This window comes from Patagioenas fasciata, chromosome 10 (genome assembly GCF_037038585.1).
Source record: "Patagioenas fasciata isolate bPatFas1 chromosome 10, bPatFas1.hap1, whole genome shotgun sequence".
NCBI classification, from domain to species: domain Eukaryota; kingdom Metazoa; phylum Chordata; class Aves; order Columbiformes; family Columbidae; genus Patagioenas; species Patagioenas fasciata.
Window position 1 is genome coordinate 10,131,592 of NC_092529.1, and position 22,511 is coordinate 10,154,102.

The following is a 22,511-nucleotide window of genomic DNA, read 5'->3' on the forward strand; positions in this document are numbered from 1 at the left end:
GCCACCATAAAGACCTTCCCCCCAACCCCAGCTCCATTCTCCAACAACATCACCCCACTGCCAACAGCTCATTATTATATCAAACCCACCACAGATGAAGCTCCTCAAAGTGCAATAGTCACTTAAACTCATTTAAAAGCTACCGTGAAACTTCCAATGCAAGACGTACTTGGGAAATGCCAGTTTCAAACTGAAGCCACTTCTGTCTGACACAAACCACCAGGAAACATCCTCAGGGAAGGATCTGAGTCACACATAAGTATTTAAATTCTTTAAAAACACTATTAACATGTTGAGGTTCCTCCACTTGTATTTCCCACCAGATCAGGAGAAAATGTGCATGCTCATCTCTTGCAGAAACAGGGTTTTCAGTGACTTTTTCTGGAAGGATTGTGCCCTTTTTACAGATTCAAAATGCAAAGGCACTGGTTGCAACCTGATTCCAGGAACCTGTTCATCTGAGCACTGTGATTACACACTCGCTTTCTCCAGCTGAAAAGCAGAGCTACTTTTAGTTTCTAATTGCATATTTTTTAATTATTAGTTTTATGAAAGGAACTAAACTGACAGCACAAGTTATTTTTTAAAAAGCAGACAAACAGGGCATCAGGTATATCATGTTAAAGACTAAGTGAAGGAATAATGATTTTTGACTAATAAAACCCATTACAAAATTTGCACTGCCTTTTTTAATTTTTTTTTACATTAAGTTCACTCAATATAAGCAGCAATTTTTTCTATAAACTTGCACACAGTATTTGAGCAGAGAACAAGACACGCACATTAACTACTACATGAAATTGGCACTTACTTTACAGTAATTCAAAATATTTTCATCACTGATAAATTTTTTGCACAAAATAACTCAGGAAATAACAGTACTAAAATTTTATCAAGCTATCAGTCTAAAGTATTAAATAACCCAAGGAAATGGTAATACTTAACTCCAGAGTACTGGGAAAGAGATGAGTTTTTGAATGGTATTAATAGCATAAGAGAAAAGCATTCAAAAGACATTCCGAAACCTCTTGACTGTGAAGTTCATGTTCAATTGTGCACTCTACGCTCACCTTCGTTTTTGTTTTGCCAGTTCCTTTCCTTTCCTTTCCTTTCCTTTCCTTTCCTTTCCTTTCCTTTCCTTTCCTTTCCTTTCCTTTCCTTTCCTTTCCTTTCCTTTCCTTTCCTTTCCTTTCCTTTCCTTTCCTTTCCTTTCCTTTCCTTTCCTTCTTTCTCTCCATCAAATCTGACACCATCCATATTTGTGAAACCAAATCAACCACGGTTGCCGAAGGCACAGGGTCCAACAGACGGACAGCCAGTCAACTCCAATGACTCGTGTACACCTCCACGTCCTCATTTCCCACAGAGCTGCGGTGAGCAGGTCAGTGTGTACACACAACTTCACCCCGCTTGATGGAATCAGAATAGTTTTATCATAAAAGCCAGTCCTGATAATGAAACACTTCTAGCTCCAGCCAAATGCTTCACTCCCAAAATGATAGGTGCTCTAATCCAACTCCTGTCATTAGCATAAGACTGAGCAGCTAATTAGCAGAGAAACAGTGATGCTGAGCAGATGTGTATTTAATACCACACAGAATCAGCATTTAGCACAAAACTCTGAAGAGAATTTTCAAGTTCCCAGATTAATGTGGACCTCAGGCCATATAACCTATCAAAGGTTTTAGGCACCAATGCTGATCGCTTCAATGGGAGTTGGACTCCAAACGCCTTGAGAGTCGGGGTCCAAACTATTAAAGGTTGAAGAGTGACGGCTGGTGTGGATGGAGCAGGAGAGACCGAGCTGGCCCCGTGCTGCCTGTGGTTTCCCCTGCTGTCTGAAGCGCTCGTCCTCGGGCTGGGAGGACAATCGCTGTTTGCGTGAGAAAAAAAGCAGTGGCAGCACTTCATTTGCTGTTTTGATTTGTTCTTTTTAAGGAAAGATTAGCAAGCTGTAAAGGAAAACTCTCCACTGAGCTGCCCATAAGTACAATGCTTGTGTGAAATTACGCTGCCAGTTACAGCACCAGACATCATCCTTTTCGCATCCTCTCAAAAAGCGTTTCCCCTAGGAAACTAAATCAATAATCTTAAGCAACAGCAACTGCACGCACAAAGCGCACTGCTTTAAGTATAACATGAAAAAGCACTGTTCATGTTGTTTTTAGGATTATGTGTTTTAATCATAGCCCTTCACTCTCCTTCTGGCTTTGTAATTGAATTTCCTTTTATCTTTAGAAGGCTAACTTTATTCATAAGAGGCTGTGAATGGCAGAGTTCAATCCTTTCACTACAGAGTCCTGAGGTTTCCCACTGCTTTCCATGATTTCATTCGCATTTTGTTTTAAAAGGGTTCCAGTTCAGATTAGCAAAGATGTTTTTAATGGAAAGAAATGTGTATCTAAAGGAGGTAACACTGTAACAATAACCAAAACCATGCCCTTTTGTATCTGAAGGGATCCCAGAAATACCAATGTCCCAAGCTCCATCACAAGGCTTAGAAAGATTCTATTCAACTAGCAGACACTTACAGGACACACTTACACAGAGTCTATTTGAAACTGGATTTGGGGTACTGTAACAAGCTCTTCGTTCTACCTGTAGGACCCAACAAATCTCACAAAGACAAGCTGCCGTTAGATCACCGATAGACTCTTGTGACTGTCTGTTGACCTGACACTTTTCATACGTGAAAACCCTTTTCCTCCTGCCATTATTTACAGTGTAGAATTTGGCCATTATTTCAGTTCCACTGCCAGCACATCTCTTAACACCATGTCCAAGCAGCAATAATAACAGGCTAAAAGCACAGAAAGATGGTTACTTCTCACCTTCCAGACTGGATTACTTAATACACTTTGGGTGTTAAAGCAGCACCCAAGCCTTTCTTGTGAAGTGCATTAAGTTTCATAACAGACTGAGAAAACATTTCAGAGCAACAAGGTTTTAAATGTGGCATTTTAAGTCTAGAAAACTGAGAAAAACATATATAGGGCTGGCTATGAAGTCTTAGTGGATTGAATAATTCTGAGAGACTTCAGGCGTCATCAAAAATAATCCTCAAAAGTCTCCGCATTTGATATGGGAACATCTTCAACCAACCATGATCTTTAAACCACACGGCCACCGACTGTCACTGCAGCTCCTGAGCTGGGTCTGCGTTACCCACTGAAACACTGGTTTTACTTGCTAAAGCTCCATTTGAGTCACTACTAAGACTCTACCGCTCTATGCACTGTGATGGCAAAACAGCTTTCTCCTGTATCTTTTCCTCCTAAATGGAATTACAATATTACGAGCTGTGCTAAATCATTGAATTCTCTCTCTCCAGGCAATGCCACAAAAATATGGCCCTGCCTTTTATTATTGCTCATTAACTGATACATTTCCTTCCCATTCCTCCCTTTAAAAGTACTGAAAGCTTAAAAATAGAGGAAAAATAAAAAAAGAATTAAAAAAAGACATCCGCTTTCAACAATACAAATTGCAAATCACAAGAACATTAACAGGCCTAAAGGCCTAAGAACAGTGACAGCACAGGGTTTTAGTGAAGAGCTCACAGTACGTGATGATGTTCTTATTACCTCAGCATCAGGACTGGTAAAATTACATGAAAATCTGTTCTCATTTTAAGATTTTTTTTTTTTTGCACTTCTGTTCATACAGAGAGAAAAACAAGACTTAGGCCTAAGGGCTCAAAAGATAGACAGTAACTGAAGAAGATTTCTCTATTTTTAGGAGTACAATTTCAAAGCTTGATCTTGACAACAATGGAATATTTACACTAATGTCAAAAGTGTTTTCAAATCTACAGTTTTTTTTAAATGAATTATTTTTACAGCTCCATCCTCGCCAAGTTCTGTGGATATTTTTTCAGGCATATGCAACTTTATTTCTGTTGTTAACATATAAATACAAAAGAGCGATAAGACTCTTCTGTTCAAGTTCCATTTCAACTTCAGAATCAATAGTTGTGATTATTAACTCAGAATTTCAATTTTCCAGTGGGATGCAATAAAAACAGTGCCTCAGAAAACCAAAGAATACCCTAATCCTGAAAACACTTAAAAAGTTATTTTATGAAGTCTCCTAGATTTTCTTCCCGTGACAATACCCTGCATCTAACAGTAGGCCCATGGAAGTTCTTCAAGAACTAAAACCCCTACAAATGCCTATATGTATTATAATCACGTACTTCCACTGGGACATGAGATTTTAAATATACTCTTGATTAAACAGAAAAGAAAACCATTTGCCTGGTTTTGTCCAAGAAACATCTCTGCTGACAGCCCAAGTCTGTTTGGATTTGCCCTACACAGATATGGAGTTGCCAGCAAAACATTAAGCGGCAAGTGCAGTGTTGGATGTAAAGGATCCCATGGCCCGCTGAAGTGCTGCCCTCGGCTGCAGTTGGAAATTGCTCAGACAAGCATCGCCGTGATCACTGCGAGGAGTAACAAGAATGGAAAACAATGAATTATTGGATCTCTATGCAAAGCAAGCACCTAATCTGAGTGAAGAGCTGGCCTAGAAAAAAAACACTCCCTAAAAGCTTTCCAAAGCTGAGGTCAACACTTCCGCAGTATCTTAACTTTAATTCTTGTAAGGTACTTTGTTAGCCCTTATGGTTACAAAAATAGTCTTCTAAACACACAAGACTAAAAGCTTGCTCTTCTATGCCAGGGCTGGGCACACCCAGAAGAAGTGAATAGCCATAAGATGAACAGAAAACTGCTGAGGTACAGAGAAATGATGAATGGATTTTTCAAAAGGGCTGACAGAAAAAAAGCTCATTATCTGCAAAATGAAATAACTTTTCTGCCTTCTCGATTCAACAATCTCCAATGTGCTTACTACCTTATAGAGAAGTAATTTATGCGGAATATAAACTCTTTGGATTGTGGTATATTCCCACATAATATGGATTAAATGCAAAATGCATGTTCTCCTGTGCACATCACACAGGTGTCAGACACAGGGAACTCACACAGCACCCTACAGAGGCTGGGGTGATCTCTTCACCTGGACTGAGGATGTTCACTTTGCCATTTTCCAAACTGAACTAACTGGTGATCTATGCACACCATAGCATGTAGGCTTGGTGGCAGTGTGGAAGCCTGGACTACTTATTTTAATTAATATCATTTAAAAAATTTCACAACCTGGGAAATTCAGAATAAGATTTTTTTTTAATGTTGAAAATATCAGTGTCAAATTCATTACCATATGCTGCACAGTAGTTCCAGTCAAAGAGAACTTCATTTAATGACTTCAAGAAGTCAGAGTTTTCCTATGGATGACACAGTCTGGGCATTAAAGCCAAAACCAAGTTCAATGGTCACCTCCCGTGAGATGGTGGTCAAAACCATAACAGAAATATGTAAGTGGTATCAGCATTTCTGGTCTACACATCCTCCATTACCACAATGAAAACTCTTAAATAAAAAATAGCTCATTGTAACTGCTAAGAATTGCTAGTTGAAGTCTCTTGCATATGGAAATTTTTTGCAGTATTAATATTGCTATAAGGATACAATTTAGTTTCATCCAATTTAATCCCTTCCTCTTCTCCCCTGCGAAATACCTGCATGAATGTGTAAAGGCCACCCAGGACAGAAGCTGCGGCCACAGGCTGGCACCTCAGGCCCATCTCCCCTGGGCTGGGCACCCTTCTCTCCCTGCTGTGGGCTCAGCACAGAAACACCCACTTGAAACTGGAAAAAGAAAATCCATCAGACCAGCGCACACTGCTCTGAGCACCGTTAATTCCCATTCTGTGTCTTTAACACAAGGAAAGCAAACATCTCACATGCTTGGAGTCCACAGACACAGGACTGTCTTCCCAGGACCTAATATTGTCCACAGAGACCTGAACAATTTTGGAGCATTTTCTGGAAGACCATCTTGTACTTTCAAATGCTGATTATAAAGAAAGGAAGTAATGACAGAAATAAAAAATAAATTTTCACAACACAAGGAGGACTATTGAGTCAGTGCTGAGTCCTGCTTTTTAAGAGAAGCACACAAACATGAAATAAGTGCAAAGTTTTAAGACGATACAGAACTATTTAGGAGATGAAAAATAAATGTTTGCTAAGAACCACAGAAGGATAATAGAAGATGAAATTAAAGGCAAGATAAGACAACACAGAGAAAGAAATAACCTCACTTATACAATGACATCTAAATTAGCTACAGCAACTCAAGATTTTGAAATTGTTATGACTAATTCTTTTGGAGCATCAATTCCATACTCACTAAAAGCCCCAAGGAATGGAAAAGAAAACAGAAAACACTGTGCTACAATTCTGGAAATCCACAGCCCCTTGAGACGGCACGTAGTGCTGGTGTCAAACGGCCATGGCGAGATTAGAAGATGCACAGAAAAGGTGTCAAGGATGATCAGAGGCTTGAAATACTTCTACACTAACAGAGAGATGTACAATTCAGTTTCACGGCAAGGTTCAGAAATACCCACAGCTAGGAAGAGCAGTCCTGCCCAGCCCAGTACTGCACACACAGAGCTGTCGACAGGCTTCAGCATCCTCTGTACAACAGAACGGGTTCCTCCTTCCAGCTGAACACTGCCACTATGGAAGGGCACAATAGAGATGTGCAAAATCAAAACCGGTCTGACAAAGAAGATTAAGAAAAGGTTACTCACTATTTCTCCTACCACAAGGACCAGAAAACACAAACTGAAGCACTTTTTCACGTTGCACACAATTAAACTGCAGACTCACAACCAGGGGAGGCTGCGGATTCAGAGAGGACCAGAGCAGCGGGCAGAGAACGGGGCAAGTGGCTGGCTCCTGCACAGCCAAGTCACCAGCAGCAAGAACGGTTCTGCTCTACTTCACTGTTTCTTATCCTCATTTCTAAAGTTTTTTGAGGTGAGACACAGTCCTAGGTGTCCTATTGATCCAACACATTATGGCAATTTTAATGCTCATCACAGCTTAAGCTGGACTCAAAGCCGTTCTCCTCCTATCAACGCAGGGAAACTTCCCAGCCACCTCCAGCAGCTGGTGTCTCTTTCAAACCCCACTGCTAAGGCAGGAACTCAGAAAGGGTAATTTCATACGTTAAAGTGGGTTTTGCTATGCCTTCTGTAAGGAATCAAGTTCTTGCATTGCAGTAAGACAGATTTCTCCCTTTTGAACAGGTAAGAAGGAATTCCTACACTATTAGTCTCTGAAACCCAAAAGACATGGCTTGTTTCAGAGACTCTCCCAGTCTGACGACTGTAACCACCGCCACCCAGCCCTCTGAAAAGACACCTAGCTAGAAACATCAACACTGATGCTTTTCTATAAAGGTGCCTCTGCTAGCTGATAGGCAGTTATATTGTTTTGTTATACATCACTCACATTTGCAGGTTTGATGTCACTATCTATGTAACAGCACGAAAGAAGAGCATTTATACAAATTGCTTTTTAAAAGTATATTAAACTAGGTGATACTGGAACTTCTCAATAACCTAAAAGTTCCCAGCAAGGTTCAACCACTCTTCGAAAACAAAGTATAAATGCAAAAGATTAAACCTGAATATTTAAATAAAAATGTTAGCTTTACTATAAAAAGAATTTTTTTTTTATTTCTTACTGGATAATCATAAGAATTACAATTTATGTCAAGTTGCTTTTAGATGGAAATTGGACACCAATTAGAAATAAAAACTGCACTTTCATTTTACTTAGCTAAGTAGTATTCTTGTCTTAAAACCATATATACAAAAAGCAGATACAAAGAAAACAGTATTTTGGGTTTCAATTTAATAAGTACATAGAATTAAACCAAGAAACATTAATTGCAATTAAGAAAGGGGATTTTTTTCTTGTCACCTTATCTCTCCAGCTATTATGCTCCTTACTTGTACGCCCTGATTGGAAGAGGAGGAGGCAGACTTCCCTAATTTTTCAGTTTCCAGTCATTAACTCTTACTTACCTAAGCTGAACTGGTTGAAAAGAAAACAAACCCAAATGAACCAACTGTTGGACACACTCCCTCTACACCTGCAGCTAAGCTAGAATTATCCAGAACTGGCTTATTACCACAATAAACTCTGGATTAACATGCTTAGCCAAGCCACTTCCCTAAATACACTGGTTTTCATGACAAAACACATGCTTAAATTTGCTAGAGAGTAACTTCAAAAAGTAAGATTTGGTTATAACAGCAACGGGAATCCAAAATTCAGTTATCCCCCCCCCGCCCCAACAAATCTACTAAAAAAGTTTAACAAATTACATAAGACATTAAAAAATCACCTTAAAAAGCAAGACCTTTGCTCTTGGCTGCTAGACTAAAAAGCCATGCTGCTAACTTAAGTGTTGTTCTGCAAATAAAGGAGAAAAAACTTCCCTGAAAGAGGGGAAGATTTTCATATGCCTGTGCAAACGATCACATCCATTTAAAAGGAGTTGATTAGTTTGGTTCAATTGGCCTATTAGTGCTATATATGTAACACTTCTGACTGATCCACGCTTTCATTTCTTAGGGCCATTAGTTGAACCCTCGTGGTAACACTTTAAAGAGCAATGAGCGGAGTTAATCCTGGAAGGAACCACTGCCTTCTTCAAGAATTTCTCTTTCAGGACGCACGTTATGCGAGTCCTGCTGGCCCAACCACCAGAGCGCACCTCGCGCTCTCCCCGCCTGCCTGCTGCCCACTGCCTACCTGGGCACTTCTTCATCAATTTTGCTGCATGGATCTTGTCGTTTGTTTGAAACACCACTTGAACAGTTTAGTACTTACCACATGAATGGGGGAATATTTGGAATTTGACATTAGGAAAATACAAATACTAAAATATACATGAGAGAGAAAGCCTGTGTATATAATACAGACACCTGTCAGGCTTCAATAGCATTGCTCAGTCCTGCTTAGAAGCACCATGGCTTTTTCAGCACCACATACTCATTCTTGGAGCAAAGTTAATGGGCTCTGAGGCCAACAGTAGCCTCCTTTCAAGAGGAGATGCTCTGACAAGAGGGTAAAATGCTTACGCACCCTAGTTTCAGATACAAAGATACATATCTACCCTAGTTTCAGACTAGGCTTTACATTATAATGGAGTTTCACAGTCCTTGGATTTAGAATACTTTTTATGATTTCAAAACAAATGACTTATCCTTCTTAAATCAGAGGCCATGGCTCCCCATGCACAGAGCAAAGAGCACGCTGGAGCTGCAAATGTGCACATTACTACAATTCCTGAGGAGCTAGGTATTCCCAAATGTATTTACTTCAATCAAGCTACAAAAAGAAAAAAAAATAGCCCAAATAAAAAATAAAATCTTAGGTTTATATATATTTTCACAGGTCAAGAGACTAAGAAAGAGATAAGAAATGCCAAGGCATCACTTACTCCAGTACAGCGAGGCAAGACATCCACAAAACTCCCAGAGCCACTTGTAATAAATGTGCATGAGCACCAGAGGGGAAGCGCTTTCACTTCCTGCCTTCATCAGTTTCTTCTGGAAACAATGACAAATCCGAAGGTGCTATTTATGGCTTTCTCTCACCCATCCCCAGAAGAAATAGAGAGTACAGCCTCTAAATACATCACGATGGAGTTCATCTCCTCCAATCCACTTGATATCTACTTCAATATCACTGCTCCAGTCCCTTATATCCTTGAAACAGATTAAGTGACAAACAGCAAAACCTTGCAGGGTTCCCCACCACCACCATTACTTTCAACCAATGACCCAATTCTGCAAGACAGAGCAGCTCTTGAGACAAGCTGAGAGCCCTCGACTCCAATCAGCCAAAATGGGGGAGGAGGTCACTCAGCCCTGCCAAGTTTACTCTTACAGGAAAAAAAAATAAAATCCAAGATGCAGCTCTTCTCTCTCTCATCAGTACTCTCAGAAAATCTACAAGCTGGTTTAATAGCTGCATCATTTTTAGATAACATCAAATTCCACTAGTCTCCTTCCCAACTCATCTGTTTGAAGAAAGAGATCATTTCTGCAGTGAAGAAGAGCACCCTCAAGTGTAACAGCAAATAAACCAGTGTAAATGAAGTCCTACAGCAACATAAACAACGGCCTTGAAAAACAGCAAGCTGCTCCTCAGGGTGACTCTGGGGACAATAATCTCATTTTAAACATCCACATAATCTGAACAAACTGTTAAGATTACCTCTGTAACTAGCAACTCACTTGAACTATAGCTAAGTGTCTGCAATCAGTTCACCTCCCAAATCTGAATGGGTGAAAAAAGCCAAAACAAAACATGCATAGCACCCCCATACTTGATGTGAAGGCAGAATTTCTATTTGAGCATTGTTTATGAGAAACAATCTGCACAGAAAAAAGGTAGAGTCATTTAAAACTACTCTGTCTTATTAATACAAAGCGAGCTTGAAAGAGCAAGAATCCTCGTATTAAGAGTCAGGTATCTACAGGAGAGACAACTATTTTACTGAGAACTTTGATGAAGTCCACTACTGCTTAGCTGGTTCTCTCAGGAAACAAGGCTCATCTGATTAATTTGACATGTCTGCATGTATGCAGTTTTCTGCCTATCCTCTCACAACTCTTCATCAAACCCAGTCAAGAAAACGTGACAGAGGGGCAGAGGTCTCAATGATATTAAGATCCTACAAGTGTTGTACTAGAATGCTTGTTTTCACAAGGAATATAAATCTAAGCATCACTGTCTCCATCGAATGAAAGACTAATGCAGATACTGCAGAGGATCCAGGAGAGGAAAGCAAGAAAGCAGAGGAGGGGGAGGCACAGGAAGAAGCCCCTGTGCTGAGGGCTGCAGGCTCGGGGCTCCCAGGCCTCGGTTATGTGCACAGCGCCCAGGAAAAGGCTCCTCGGTGCTGTCTGTGAGTGACCATCCAACACGGCGAAAACAAACAAAGCAGAAAGCTACCCCTAAGACTCACCGCTTTCCAACCTCCAAGTGTTTTTAAAGCATTCATATAGGACGCTGTAACTACTACACAGCTTTGCATTCATTAAAACACACTCATTGCCCAGAGACACGGAGAGTTACCTGGAGAGTCCCAACTAATATGCAGAATATCTTGTTCCAGCCTAAGCTCACACCCTCTTTCTCACAGAGGAACATTTAAAATATTCAAACAAGTGATTCCCCTAAGAGAAGCCTTATTAAGAATGCAAATAGAACTTGTGTTGTAATACTTCAATTTTACAGACTAGCCTTTGTTAAGAACACTTAAAAAAAATACAATCTCACCCATAAGATAGGAGCAGCAGAATAATAATAACAACAACAACAACAATCATATTATTATTCCACGATCACCACCAATACACAAAGGCTGTCAGCAAAGTCCAGGAAAAGGGAGAAAAATTAAACGTGGTTACAGAGAGAACACAAACCACTTAAGTGTCTTATATGCATCAGGTCTTACTTTTATTAAAAAATATATTCTGTACCCTTAGAACCAAAACCATTTTAAAATCAAATGAGCAATAAATAACATTTCAAAGCTTCTTTCATAGGCTTTATCAATATTTTAAAAAATGAGCAGTGGAAAGAATTATGGGTTAAGGTTAGAAAAAATATCTATAAAAAATACAATTACACTGATGACATGGCTTTCAAAATAATAAGATATTAATATATAACTAACATAAAAATTTACTCTCATTTTCAGCTTTTGCTAAACTTGGATAATGTGAACTGCCAAATATTCCTTTCAGAATCTTGCACACTTGCTTTCAGGACAAGTTCAGCAAGCATTTGAATCAAAAGAAAAACAAAAAACACCACCATCATCACAATCCCCACTCCCTTACCTTATCCCCTCTTTATTCCCTGACACTCCATGTATGAAAGTAATCTTAGGAAAAATGAATAATAACAAACAATACCCACCTCAAGTGTAAACCTATGACCCAAACACTGAAAGCCATTTCCCCAAAGCAGAAGGAAATGGGCACTAAGTCAAGTCCAGTACCAGCAGCAACACTGATGCTCAAAGCTCCCAAAACAAAGGCAACATGTAAAACCTGCTCATCGTCAAGCAAGATGAGTCAGATGGACAGCACAAAAGAAAGACAATTTCATTCCAGAAAACATTTGTAACTTACACAGGCTACATGGTTTTAAGTCAATAATCAATCTACAAGATACAGGAAAGTACATTTGAAAGCTCAAGAAACCAAATCCAAAGACTATTCTGCAACACTGCCATTGTCACATAGGAACAATGGATGTAATGCAAGCCCTGTGTTTTTAGGTACATAAAGCTCTCTCGCCACAATACCGCTTACTAAGCACCTCCCAGGTTTCAATTTCTCCTGCACTTAAAGGACTCTTCAGTGAATTTAACATGAGTCATTTCAGTGTCAACACGTTCATGTAATTAAGTTGCCATGTGTCTAAAGTGCATCACTTGCAGGACAATTACTTAAGTCAAACCAGCACAAAGCGACTGTATTGACATCTACATCACCACATGATGATCATGTCCCGGTCAAACTTCACAAGTGGAAGTTTGGTAATGATGTTTAAGTGATTTCCAACAAATACAGTAGATTCGAAAAGTAAGCATGACAGAGAGGCAAAGGTCTAGAGTTGCCATTCATCAGTCACAAAACAACAAAAACCCTGTAATGTGTTACCAAAATAGAGCATTGCAAGCGTATTTTTGCAATATTCTTTAACATCTTCCCCAAGAGGCAGTGAAAGGCTTCCCAGAATATAAGGACTACACCATGCAAACTATATCAGTCATTAACATGTCATCTTACACTTAACCCACCTTTCTTTTCCACACAGCAATTGCTCAGGAGATTTGCCAGGTTTAAAACTCAGATAAGACAATTCAATACCAGCAAATTAATAGCAGAGAGGGAAAAAAAACTGCTAAGGAAAAACAGTACAGATCAATAACTGCTAAGATCTGCCACTGTTTCTCAGCTATCTATCTTGCACTGCTGTCTCCAGTGGAGAACGTGCATGCCAGCTTTAACATAACCAGATGCATAAGTCTTGCAGTGTAACTGCCCAGCAGAGATGTACATCGAACACACGCAAAGCCATTCTCCCAACACTTCATGCTATGTCTTAGGTGTAAGTCATAAAGAAAGGCAGAGTGAGATCTATCCATTTTATTTTGTTGTCTGTTGTGTCCAGAAGTATCTTCCCATTTTCCCACTAACACAGGTCCTGGGAAGAACTAGATTTCATTCTCACCCTTCAATCACAGTACTAATTCACAAACCAAAAGTAAAAGAGTAAATGGCCGAACTGAAGGCAGGATGCCCACTACATCTTTCTAGAGATGATCTTTGAAATAGGTGAATGCTTTTTTACTCTTTTTAATTGTAAAACCCATGTCAGTAATACCTACTACACAGGAAACCTATGTTAACAGTTAATGATATATTTTCATCTTGACATTGACTTACTTTGCCCAAAAAGCTGGCTATTTTGAAGCAGTAATCACAGACGTTAACCAGATTTGGATTCTATGCTGTCAAGTGCTGTAGACACTACAAGTTACAGCCTCCGCTCCACCAAGAACAAGTCTATTTCCCATTAACAACTTTTTCTCTTACAAACCAGATGTTTCTGATCAGTTCACATACATCGTAAACCTTAAGTAAGTTGCAACACGATGGTATTTCTGAAGTTACTAGATGGGCTGTCATCTTCTCCTGCATGACTTTTGCACGATGCACCTTATTCTGCCTTACGGAGATGTTCGCTATGGTAACCTCCTGGGCTACTGACAGCAGCCAGCTCCCATGAAGGAAGGAACAGCAAAGAAACAGCAAGGTAGGCCTTTTCTTTTGCTGTAAAACCTCTCCCACCAGAATTGTGCTGTCAGAGTGGCTAAAACTGTCAGACATAAAGGTTACAATGTAAAAACCATTTTACAATGGCAACAAGTTTCTCCAAAGTAGATATAATTGTTCTGCTAAAGCACACATGTGACTGTGAAACCGGCATCACTGGCCTATTTTTGAATAAATAAGGGCCTTGTGGAACTGCAATAGCGAATGTAGTTAAAAATTCACAATTAACTGCCGCGTTGTTTTTCTTCTCCTTTCATTATTTCCACTGCGGAGGGGGGTGGGGGGAGCTCTGGTAACAAGTTTGCAAAAGCCACAGACGGAAAACTTGCACAGTCCTTCCCATGCGGGCATTCCGCCCTCCCGTTTCCACCGGCGCTGCCCGGGCGGGCGCCCTCCCGCAGCCGCTGCCCCGGCGCCGGTTCCTCCCCCGCCCGAAGTTGGCGTCCCGGGGCATCCCCAGCACCTCGGCGGCCGCCCCGGCCGTGTCACCGGCGGCGGATTTACGACTTCAGGTGCAGAAGCGGCGGGCAGCGCAGCCCGACTCCCCGAGAGACAAAGGCTCTCGCTCGCCGGAGCGCCGCCGGGCGCGGAGACGCCGGAGGTGCGGAGCGGTGGCGGCAGGCGCGGCGCGCACACAATGCCCGGCCCCGCGGCAGCGCAGGCCCCGCAGCGCGGGCGGCGGCGCTGCGGGAGAGCCGGCGGCGCGGCCGCGGAGGCGGCGCCCGCCTCTCTCCCCCCACACCCACCCACCCAGAACGCGAGGCGAAGAGCCGGCCACTGACGGGCCACTTGACGAGGACCGACGCCAGCCGCTGCCCCGGGCGGGACGCGCGCCGCGCCGAGCGGGGCACGGCCGCGCCCGACGGGGGTGCGGAGCGGGGTTTAAAGGTCCCCTTCCACCGCCATTTTGAGGGGGAGGGGGGCGACCGAGAGGCGCTCGGTGGGCTCGGCCCCCCGCGGGCGTGGGCAAGGACCGGCCGCGCCGGGGCGGAGGCGCGGCGCACACAAAGTTCCCGCGGGGGCCGGGCGGGCGGCGGGGCCCGGGCGCGGCCCCCCGGCGGGCGCCCCCTCGGCGGGCGCGGGGCCGGCCAGGAGGGCAACTTCGGCCCGAGCGCGCCGCGGGACGCCGCGGGCCCCTAGCGGGCGCGCGCAGAGTTGCGCGCGGGCAGTTGCGCGCGGCGGCTGGCCAGCCCCGCGCATCGCTCCACGGCGCGGGCGAAGGCGGCTCCCCCCGCGCTGCCGCCGCCGCCGCCTCCCCGCCGCGCTCCGCCTGCCTCTTCCCTCCTCCTCCTCCTCCTCCCTCGCCGCCTTTTTCCCGCATCCAAACTTCGGGAGCCCGGAAAAACCCTCCGGGCCCCGCGTCCCGCCGGCAAAACGCCCCCAACAGCTGCGCCCGAGGCCGCTCCGACCGCGCACGGGCGCCGCTGCCGCCCGCCTCACCTGCGGGGAGTTTTTCCAGCCCTGCGCCGCTGCCGGGGCTCGGGCTCCCCGGCGCTCCGCTCACTGCCTCATTCCAATATGGCACGGCCCGCCAGAGCGCATGCGCCCGCCGCCCGCCTGCCTCCCCCCCTCCCGCCCCTCCGCCCTCCCCTCCCCTCACGGCTTTTCGGGCGCTCCGGCTCCCTCCTGCCGCGGGCGCGCCGAGTCCGCCGCCGCGCCGCGCCCCCGGGCCGCTTGCCCGTCCGGCCCCGCGAGGTCCGCCACCGGCCCCGCCCCCGCCGCGCTGCCCCGGGCTCCTGCCCCCGGACACCTGCTCCCGCCGCGCCGGGGGCAGCGCGGGCTCGGCCGCCGGTAACGGGACGCGCTACCGCCGCGACTCTGCCGGGGCGGGGCGGGAGTCACCGCCCTGCCCGACCGCCTTCTGTCCGCCGCCACGGGCAGGGGCACGGCCCGGCAGGCGGCCCATGCCTCCCGCGGGATGCGCGGTCCCGTCTCCATTTCCCCGTGCCCCGGTGAGGATTCAGCCCCCATCCCCATCGGAGACAGGTCGGCCCCGTTGGTCTGTGTCCCCGGGGCGCGGTCTCGACCGCGACCCTCCCCGCGGGGCCGCGCAGCAGCGGGCCAGCCCGGCGCTGCAGCTTGCGGGGAGCGGGCGGGCGGCACCGGTCCCCTCTCCCGGGGTGAAGACGGGCACCCCGCGCACTCGCCGCCGCTGCCCGCGGCGCTGCGAAGCGAAAGAAAAAGGAAGCGGGTTGTGCAACATCGCGCTCCTCCTGCCCGTGCGACGGAGACGGAGGGGTGGAAAGGGAGCCTCCCCCCGATCCGCGCAGATCGAGGAGGTGGCCGGCAGCGAACCCGCCGGCCGGCCGCAACGAACGGCGGCGGGGAACAGCGGGAGCTGAGCGCGAAAAGCTCTTGCGCTCCCCGGGAGCGCATCCGCCCGCCCGCCCGCGGCGGCAGCGACGGGCCGAGACGGCGGCTGGAGCGCTGCGGCCGCGCTCCGCTCCGGTCCGCTCGCCAGCGGGAGGGACGAGCTCCCGGGCGCCCGGCCGGCTCGGCCAGCCCGCTCGCAGCGGGGCAGGAACCCGCCTTGCCGTTGTCTGAACATCTACGGCGGCGAGTATCGGTGCGTACGTGCCTCTCGCGTCGTGGTGGACACTAGTTGCTGGCAACTAGAAATAAGTGTTCAGAGGGGAAAAGCGGGCGGAATAGAGTACGCTGTAATCATTTGTCTCCGAGGCAGAGAAGTGCCAAGAAATAAATAGACCTAACAGTGCCGGAACAGCAGGCAGGAAGAACAAATGTAACCATGAACTTGCTAATTACGCATCCAGCGGGCAAATGACATATACCGGTCTGTACGCGGTGGCATCGGGGGGACACGCCGAACTCAAATCACGCCCGAGTGATGCAAGTGCGATACCAAACGGGATGTCCACAGCCAAAGGAGAGATTTTGCTTTCCACGCAGATAAGAAACCTCCGTTTCTCACAGCCTTCAAGGAAAAAAGCGGAGACGTTTCCTCTCGCGCTCGAGAGGGAGCACAGCGCGCCTGGCGGCCCCGCACTGCCCGGAACAGCGGGGCCCACGCCCGGGCACGGAGCAGCCCCGAGGATCGGCAGCCACCGCAGGGTTGCCCGGGAAGGGTTCCCTTGGGGCTGGAGGGCTTCTTCCCCGCTATTCCGTTCGCCGTTTAGACGAGCGAGGCCCGGCGGCGGCCCGCCCGCTGCCCTTCCCGCCGAGGGGTGCGGCGAGGCCCGGGCCATCCGCTAGAGGGGGGTCTCGCCATGCCGATCCGGCCCCGCCGCGGGCTGAGCCACGGCGTCGGGCTGGCACGATGGAATTAACTATTCAAATTAAACTGCTTCTGCACCGCCTAATTGAGTCTCCGCAGACACCAGCTGGATAATGGAGTGCAGCTCCTGGCCGACCCGACCAGACAGCCGATCTCCGCTGGTCCCCAAGAACATCTCTGTATCCCCCGTGAGTCCTCGAAGCCACCCGTTTCCCAAAGCAGGACCTCTAAGAAACCAAGGACTTTTTCTGCAAAAGCCCCCAAACTACAGTGTGCAACAGGAAGAAGACAGCAAAAGTCAGAAGTATCACAAAGTTCTCAGAGTGGCAAAAACAACAAACACGCCTTTTCAAAATACTGAGATGATCCTGGAAATTAGCCCTTGGTACATACAACAGGGCAAGACAACGTAGAAAAAGACACGTGATCCACACCAGTCTGATCTGTGAAACATCTAAAAATTCTGTCTTGCCACTACACATTGCTGTGTCCCATTACTGTCAGTCACAGAAGCTCCATGATACATGAGCTTTGTGTAACCTGTGGTGATCTGGAGGAGGTTGAAAAGGAGGAGGTTCAAAAGACACCACAAGGAAGTTGAATCTGCCTTTCTGGATCCTCTAGTGTGTTAGCAAACCTTCTGAAACACGGGGCTAACACACTGCAAATAGACATATCATCGTATGGGGGTTAAATCTCTTTTATGTCCTTTTGTGGGAGTGGCAATATACCCAGCACCATTTTATTATCCAGTTTGGAGGATGACCTGAATAACTACACCGCTGTACAGGCACCCTGCCTTCAGAGAGCCTAAGCGCCTTGCTTCTATTTTCGAGGCTTTTCTAGCATCCACTCATCCACTCTTCTGACACTAGAAACTTTCTAATTTCCAGTCTAAATGTATTCACTACCAGTTTATAGCCATTTGTTCTTTACCATTATTACCCTTCAAATTAAATATTTTTTCCTTGCTGATATTTACCTAAAATGTCCCTATAAATAGCAATTAGATCATCATCTCTCAGTCTTTCTCCTGTGTTTCTAATCTTCTACCTAAATAGGTTTTCCATTCTTCCAGTGTCCTCTATACCTTTTACCCCGTGTGCACTGTTCTAAACAAGGTCTTAACAACTGCCTTGTACAATGATATTAATACCTTGCTGTCTACTGAAAATACCTCACTCGATGCATCCCAGAATACATTAGCATTTTTAAGACCACATTACAGTGGCATCATAGTTATCCTACAACCAATAACGAACCTGGATTCCTCTCCTCATAATATCACATTTGATGAACCTTCAAGCTTACTTGCCGTTATTCTAATTAATCTTTAAGTGCATGACTTCTTGCTATTATATCCCATCCCATTTCTGGTACTCCAGGCAATAGATCATCAGCAGCAGTTGTGCTAGTGCAGTTTAAGAAGATACTACTATGCCTCAAAACATGCATCTTGTCCTAGTTTTAAGATTATTTACCATCCAGCCTGCTTGGAGGTTTCCCCTCATCCACAGCAGCTCACTTTCTGTGCAACCCGTTGACACCTTTGGCCGTGTCAGAAAGGTGGGGAACACACTGTTGCTGTAAAGCAGTCTGCTCCTGAGCTCTGTGAAACTGCCCGGCTCAAGGCCACCCACAAACTTCTCAGTGTGCTCCACTTCTTCAATCAAAGCTACCAGTGGCAACATGCCAGCCTCCAAGAACCACAATGGTTCACCTGTTTCCTTACAACCTCTTACTATGTTTTGGCCTTTGGTTTTGTTTTGGTGCAGACTGTGGTAGGCCATTTGTTCTACAATATTAAACCTGAATGCTTCATGCAAAATAAGCCATATGTCTTTTAGGATCATCAACCTCCTTGTCACTAAAAACTTATTTTTCTTGTTTACATTAAGTGATTAATGAGGGATTCTAAATTTTCTCTAAATCCTCAGTACTTGATTCAGTAAGTCACCGATATTGTTAGCATCACACCACCTTTTGCTTCTGTCATTCCCTTATAGTACGGAAAATCTTTTTTGAAGCTAAGTTTTCAAGCTGTGTGAACAGCATTAGATAATCAGTACCCAGGCGTTAAGTGTCAGCCAGTTGTTCCCTAAGTAGGATTTTCTGCTCCTTTCAGTGAAACATTCAGCTTGGCTTTGTTTTGCCACATTAATTAGGACCACAGTCCTACAGACTGCAAGTGCCAAGAAGTTCCTCTGTCTGCATTGAACTTTTGAGTGCACAGATAGCAGGCTCAGGCTGTACATCCTTGTGCTGAGAATGCAACTGGTGTGGGTTTGTAACTCTGTGCTTGGGCTGAAACGTAACTCGGGAAGCTGAGCATTCCCCTTCAGTGAAATGGGCATAATTCAGTTACAGGAACATCACAAGTGTCTGCAAGAGCAAAACACAGAGGTGATTTGTTTAAGTTTCAGATATATTAATTCAAATCAGATATAAGTTGGTTAAAACTTTTTTGTCCCTGCTTCTAGAGTAGAAGATTTGCTTGAGTAAAGATTGAGAGATTGGACCTAGTGTAAACATATGGGTACCATATACTGCTCTTACCAGAATTATTATTTATATCTTATGCAGGGAATCCAAGAGTGCTGCTGAAATCCTGGCCCCCGGCCCCTATCTGCAACCTACCCCTTAATGGGGTAAAAGTTGGTGGTTTTGCAGCAAACAGGGGCATTACAAGAGCTGCAGGGAAAACCAACATGGCCCAGGATGCCCCAAGGGGAGCTAAGCCCAAGCAGAGTTAGTGTCGTTCTCTGTTCCGCAGGGAGCTTGACACAGTGGTTTGAACTCATTAAGTATTCCCTAACTATAGGGACTTTCTGGGCAAATGCTATTGCTGTTCAGCTGTTAGCCTAGAAGTGCATTTCTTATTCCAAAATATACAGTATTTTACTACAGTGCTAAAGAACAAAAATTACCAAAGACTTTTTAACATTCAGTGCTCTCCACTGTTCCCATGGGCATCAATGTACAGCTTGTACTTCTGGGATAATAATCAGAGACACACATTTCTTTAAGTATTTGCAGTTACCATTTCTGTGGTCAATGAATCAGATGAAGTGTAACCCAGAAGATAGCCTCTGTGGGTCACCAAGTGACATCTCTGGACTTCTGCTTTGCTTCCTGTTTTCACTTTGTTTAGTCTGAAAATTATGTCAGTTTCAAAGTAGGTGAAAGGCTCAGCTGACAGCCCTGTGAAAGACAACTTGTTCATCTCCAAAGGAACCATAATACATACAGAAGGGGAGAGCCACTCAGGCTCCTCCCTTTGCTGTTGCCAAAGGATGCTGATGGCACACAAGTTAAGTGCAATCCAGAGCATCCGTCTCCTTCAGTGGCCTTGTTGAAGATGCTCCTGCTGTTAGCAGCAGGTGCCACCTGTGCTGGTAGCTTATGGTGTGGACATTGGGGAAGTTAATAGTTATTGAGGCAACACTTCCCTTTGTTTAAGTATTTAGGATCACTCTCTTTGAAAGGCTTTTCATTGTTGTGCTGATATGCTTGACCAGGTTAAGCTGTAGGACAGAAGGAAAAAACTGAGATTGATGTGGTTTGCTCTGTACCTTCCTTTACCCACCTGCTGGCTTTCTGGTCTTGAGACTCCAGACTTGGCATAAGAAGGCTTCAGGGGCCGTGTAGCTCCCTTATCAGTCATTTCAAGTTAGTGACTCGAAAAAAAAAAAAAAAAAAAGCTACAGGGCCTTTATTTAAACACTCAGCTGGCAACAGCAGAAGCAAGCATCTGTATGGGACACCCACCTTCCAACTTCCCTCCAGTTCAGCTTCTAGGCCTGCTCTTTCATGCTTGACTGCATTTTTGGTTCTTTCTTATTTCACCTGACTGCTGTACAGCCTATTTTTAATATTTCCTATTAATATCTTTTGTACCTCACTTGGGTTATTCGGTTTATTTTACACTACAGATTAATCCCCAACATTGTAAGGAAAACAAGTTCATGGAAGAAACCTGGCTTTTACCAGCCATGATGCCGTTCACTTCATAGATGTGTCATTTACCCCTGCCCTTTGTTTGTTCTATTTAGACTTATCTCTTAAGATAGGTTTTGCTTTAATCTGTACTTGTGCACCAGTTCCCTATATATGATGTTTAGTGTTAAGTGGGTTCTCCAGGTTCATATGGTAATATTTAATGGAGATAACTGGCATAAAGTAGACTCCTTCACAACTTTTCTTGAATAATGACAGAAAGTTGAACCCTTCACTCATAAAAGAAACGAGCCACTGATGAAGTGATACAAGCCTCAAGCTGAGCCTTGTGAGAGTCCAGTCTGTCAGATCTGGAATCCTGCTCCTTATTCTAAGTCCCCCTGCACACAGGTGGAGATAAAAGCACACGATCTTTCACACAGCTTAAATGCTGTTCTGCAAAGGGGCATGTATAAATATCTTCTCCCTCCAGGCTGCCAGCAGAAGACGGCACTTTGAAGCTGTATCTGGAAGTTTTATCATAATGTTGCCCCTGTTAAGAGATACTGGCCACAGAAAGCAGTGCCATACCATCCTACACCTTCCCCAGGGCAGGGTCTCATCCTTTCTCTGACTGGATGTTAGGATACTCACCGGCTTTCCATTGTTTTTTCATAGCTAAACAGTTGAAGATCTTGCACGTATGTGTAAGGCACATATACACAGGTCACGACAGAGAAGCGAAAAAGGTCTCAGTCTGAAGCCTGGGAGAGCTGGGGGAAGAAACTAACCTTGCAGTTTTCCCAGGTTACTTAGGCAAATATGGTTAATGCCCTTTCCCCAGCTCACAATGTGTACTCAATAGCAAAATATTGCTAAGTCTGCAGATCTGTAATACCTGATAAAATACAAGAAGATATAGTAAGCCCTGTTCCTCCCAGTTCCTTACTGTCCAGGTTGTTTGTTTATGTTTGGTTGGTTGGGGTTTTGTTTGGTTTTGTGTGTGTGTTTTTGTTTTGTTCTGGTTTGTTTGTTTGTTTTTGGAGGGAAGTTGTTGTGGTTGTTGTTGTTGTTTTAACAAATCTCCAGAATGTTACCAGGACTCTCTCTGCCTCTGGAAGCTCTCTGAGATGGCACAAGTGAAACACTTTATCACATAAAAACCAGAGAAGCAGTCCCAAAGAGGTCCTACCAGTGACCTAACAAAAAGCCATCACCCGGTTCGGACGGTAAAGCTGGACCGGGAGCTCTTCCTTTAGTACTTCAGTACTCTGCTAGCACAGGTTGTTCTAAACCCCAAGCCCATGTGATGTTTTCAGCACATTACAGAACAAATAGAAGTTGTTTCCTTCATACATTTGCATGCTGACACGCAGTAGGAATTGTTCCTGGTCAAAGGCAAAATATTCTTCAGCAATTTGAGTTCATGCTTTTGAAGCTGTGCAGTAAGAAGATGGTCACATCACCCAAGTACTGCACAAGTATCACCTGTGTTTGACAGCTAGGGGAGTGCTGCTTGTTATCTAATGAATGTGTGAACTGCTACAA

General features: G+C 45.0%; 1 protein-coding gene across 1 annotated transcript in view; it reads right to left on the minus strand.

Moving 5' to 3' along the window:
- Positions 1 to 15,318, minus strand: part of SFMBT1 (Scm like with four mbt domains 1) — a 77,915-nt gene extending 62,597 nt beyond the window's left edge. Inside the window, exon 1 of the mRNA XM_065845897.2 lies at positions 15,233 to 15,318. The gene's annotated coding sequence lies outside the window, so the exon portion shown is untranslated. The remainder of the gene's footprint in view (positions 1 to 15,232) is intronic.
- Positions 15,319 to 22,511: the final 7,193 nt, after the last annotated feature.